General features: G+C 36.4%; 1 long non-coding RNA gene across 2 annotated transcripts in view; it reads right to left on the bottom strand.

The window, feature by feature from the left end:
• Window positions 1–4673, bottom strand: part of LOC105814302 — a 24393-nt gene that overhangs the window by 17885 nt on the left and 1835 nt on the right. For both annotated transcript variants that reach the window (XR_001137694.1, XR_001137695.1), the window contains exon 2: window positions 4069–4158. This is a non-coding gene — a long non-coding RNA (uncharacterized LOC105814302). The remainder of the gene's footprint in view (window positions 1–4068; window positions 4159–4673) is intronic.

Raw genomic sequence — 4673 nt, 5'->3', positions numbered from 1 at the left:
AACTACAGGTGGCCTGGGGGTCCTCCAAAGAGCAGCTGGCATCTGAAGTGAGGGCAGTTTTGTTGGGGACCACACCCTTTGATTTGTGGAGTCTATAACAACTCTGGATGGTTACTGTCAGAATTGTATTGCAGTAAACCAGTTGGTGTCAGAATAGTGACCAATATGATGAGGAAGAAGTGATAGTGAGTGATTTGTGAGGCAAGGTCATAGTCATACAGGGAACTGTGGCTTCTGCCGTCTCTTGCTTGTTGAGGGAGAAGCTAGCCACCATATCACAAGGACACTCAAGCAGCCCTGAAAGAGGCCTACATTGGGAGGAAACATCCCCCTACCCAGCATGAATCCACCAGCCATGTGAATGTGCCACCATGGAACTGGATCAGATGACTTCAACGTTATAAGAGACCCTAAGCCAGAACACCCCAGCTATCTACTTCCAAATTCTTAAGACAGATAGATAATGCATTTTGTTGCCGTTTTAATCCACTAAGTTTTGGGTTATTTGTTATACAGCAATAAATAACTAATACACTTGGCTTTCTCTATGGACAAGGAGAATGATCTATCATAGGAATTAATACTCCTTTCTTATTTTGCTATGTAAGTAATAAATTCAGAATACATTTCACAAAATAAAATGGATACTATTATCACTGTCAATCAAATTCAGTTTTTAATAAGTCTCTTATTAAAAACAGCTTGCTGGGATAGGTGGAAAGTTTCTGTCCCCAGACATGGATACACTATACTTTACAAATGTAAAATCACTGCCTGAACAAAAATGTAACTTTTCAGTCATTTATCAAATATTTATCGAGTGTTTCCTTTCTTTTAAAAATTTTGTTTATTTGAATAGATAATATATGCACATGAGATGAAAAGATAAAATGGGATAAACAGTGTTTCTTGTATGTCCCTTTGGAGATGGCTACGTAACATCTGTATAGATATATTTTTCCCCCACAAATAAAAGCACACTATATATTGTTCTGCACCTTGCTTTTTCTGTTAATGTATCTTAGAGATCATTCCATATCAGAACTAAAGCTACCTTGTAAGTACAGAAATACCTAAATTTATTTATAGCAGTTCCCTCTATATGGGTATTTAGATTGCTATCAGTGTCATGCTATATTAATGTTAAGTTTCTATTATTGTCTACTTGGACTTAAAGTTCTAAATCTAAGTGATAAAGCCTTCTCCACTCCAGAGACATATAATAAATACTATCATCTAAAGGGCATATTACCCCATCAGTTTTTATTCTTCTTCTTACTATGGAAATATATAGAGTGACATACATATACATGTAAGAGTTTTTTCCTTACTTTTTTCAATTTTTTTATTGTGATAAAATATAATTTACCATCTTAACCTGTTTAAAGTACACAACAGTTCAGTACTATCAAGTACATTCATACTGTTGTGCAATCATCACTACCATCGACCTCCAAAACTCATTTCATCTTCCCAAACTGAAACTCTGTACCTATTAAATGATACCCACCCTCTCCCATCATTCCTCGCTTCTCTGCAGCTGCTGGCAACCACCATTTTATTTCTGCTATGATTCTGACTACTCTAAAGTACCTCACATATGTGGTGTATAAGGTTTTGTTTTGTTTTGTTTTTTCAAAGAGATGGGTCACTACGTGCCCAGGCTGGAGTGCAGTAACTATTTATAGGCGCAATCATAGTACAATGCAGCTTCGAACTCCTAGCCTCAAGTGATCCTCCTGCCTCAGCTGCCCGAGTACCTGGGACTACATAATCTTTAAAGCAGTTGTACACTGAATGGTTTTCATAGAATACAATCAAGGTATATAATTAAGTAGGTGTTATGGGTTGAATTGTGTCCTCCTAAAATTCATGTGTTGAAGTCCTAGCCTCTAGTACCTCAGAATGTGACCTTATTTGGAAATAGGGTCATTGCACATGTAATTAGTTAAGATAAAGTCTTACTAGAGTAGGGTGTGCCCCAACCCAGTATTACTGGTGTCCTTATTAAAGGGGGGAACTAGGACACAGACCACACGAAGCGAGAAATCGATGTGAAGACTGGAGTTACGCTGCCACAAGGCAAGGAACCAGAAAAAGCTAGAAGATTGTACTAGAACAGATCTTTTCCTAGTGTCTTCAGAGGGATGGTCCTGCTGACACTTTTGATTTTGGATGTCTGACCTCTAGAACTTTGAGACAATAAATTTCTGTTGTCTAAGCTACCCAGTTTGTGGTACTTTCTTACAGCAGGCCAAGGAAACTAATACAGTAGGTATGAAGCCTATTTTGTAGATATAAGGTACTCTGTCAGTTAAGAAAGCACATAACTCTTGCTCTTTGAGCAACAGAACCTACTTTACTTCTGTGATAAATTCAGAAGATATCAACATTTGGCACAAAACAGACATATATCTGGGAATGTTAAACATGAACTGAAAAGTTTTCTAGAAATTGAAGATTAAAATATCATTTATCTCTAATTAAAACTTAAGTAAATATATTCTAAAATTTGCCTAGCTGTAGAGAAAAGTAAACTCTTGTTCACTGTTTCTGGGAATAGACTGGTATAGCCACTATGGAAAATAGTATGGAAGTTTCTAAAGAAATTAAAAATAGAACTAACATATGACCCAGAAATCCCTCTTCTGGGCATATACTCAAATGACATGAAATCATCACCTCATAAAGATTAACTGCACTCCCATGTTCACTGAAGAATTATTCACAATAGCCAAGATAAGGAAACAACCTAAGTGTCCATCAATGGATGAATGGATAAAGATACTGTAGAAACTAGGGTACATATATACCATGGGATATTATTTAGTCCTAAAAAAAAGAACAAGATCTTGTCATTTGCCACAACATGGATGAGCCTGGAGGACATTATGCTAGGAGAAATAAGCTAGACAAAGAAAGAAAAATATTACATAATCTCATTTATATGTGAAATCTTAAAAAAAAAATCAGAGACAGCAATAGAGAACAAAACAGTGGCTGGGGGATAAGATATTGAGAGATGTAGGTCAGAGGATATAAAGTAGCAGATACGTAGGATGAACAAGTCTAGATATCAAATGTACAATATGAGAACTATAGGTTATAAAATTATACTATAAATGGGATTCATGCTAAATGAGTAAGATTTTAGCTGCTCTTGCCACAAAAAAAAAGGGTAACTGTGGAAATGATGGATATACTAATTTGCTTTACTATAATATTTTTACTATTTTTAGGTTGTTCCATAACATCATGCTATATACCTTAAATATACACAATAAAATTTATTTAAATAAATAAATTTGTCCAGTAACATCTTTTTAATTAGGTAATTTCCTTCAATCTAATTAAATCTGTATTTTTTCTTTACCCATTAAAAATTACTGAGGCTGGGTGCAGTGGCTCATGCCTCTAATCCCAGTGCTTTGGGAAGCCAAGGTGGGAGGACTGCTTGAGGCCAGGAGTTCTAGACAAGCCTGGGCAACATATCGAGACCCCTCTCTTTACAAAAAAATAAGAAAAATTAGTGCACACCTGTATCCAGTGGGGATGACAGAGCAAGACTGTCTTAAAAAAAAAAATTACTGGTTTGGGCAAATGATCAAGTTTTTTTTCCTTACCTATTTGTTGAAAAATAAAAGATTTAACTTAAATATCAATAATTTACAGTCTATTTTTTTTTTTTAAATTGTGATAAGCTCTTGCTCTGTCACCCAGGCTAGAGTGTAGTGGCATGATCACAGCTCACTACAGACTCTCACTCTAGGGTTCAAGCAATCTTCTTGCCTCAGCCTGTGAGTAGCTGGGACTACAAGAGCAAACTACTACACGCGGTTAACTTTTTATTATTTTTTTGTATACACAGGGTCTTGCTATGTTGCCCAGGCTGGTATCAAACTCCTAGATTCAAGCAATCCTCCCACCTAAGCCTCCCAAAGTCCCTGTCCTACAGTCATTTTTGAAGTTCATCTTCTATTGAAGCTAATGGCTTATTGTTCCACTTCTATCTAGCTATTTTCAAGCTGCTTAAACAGCACTTGTAATGATTAGCCCACTATTACTTACTTTCCAAGTCCTGAGTTCAGCATTTTGTTTTTGAGATGAATATAAAAGCACCTAAAGGTCAAGGAAAATGTTCTTCCTGTGATAAGCAACCTGAAAATAAAAAGAAAATTAAGGATATAGGCCTCGCTGGTGGTAAATACATTAGTGTACAAAATTATTCAAATAAACCAAGCCATTCCAAAAAAACATTACTATCATAAGCTATTCAAAAGGAACAATAAGAAAGCAATTACTCTCTACATGCACTGGCATCATTTTTAAAAGATGTCAGAACTCTTGAAGCAGTGGTTCTCAAGTTTTTATGAAAGGAACACTGTTCCCTTTGAGAATCTGCTGATATTATGGACCCTCTTCTTCCTGCAAAAATGTATAATTATGTATAAAATTCCCAGTAGTTTATAGTCCCCTACTAAGGACTTTTCCTTTAGTGTCCATGAGCACTTCCCCTGTAAGGCAGGGAGCAATAATGTTCCATTCCTTTCCTCTGGCCTGTATCTTTTTTTTTTTTCCTATGAGACAGAGTCTTACTCTCTTGCCTGGGCTAGAGTGCCGGGGTGTCAGCCTAGCTCACAGCAACCTCAAACTCCTGGGCTCAAGCGATCCTT

Source organism: Propithecus coquereli, unplaced genomic scaffold (assembly GCF_000956105.1).
Source record: "Propithecus coquereli isolate 6110/MARCELLA unplaced genomic scaffold, Pcoq_1.0 Scaffold3, whole genome shotgun sequence".
Taxonomy (NCBI): Eukaryota; Metazoa; Chordata; class Mammalia; order Primates; family Indriidae; genus Propithecus; species Propithecus coquereli.
This window is presented reverse-complemented; position numbering and strand designations above follow the sequence as displayed.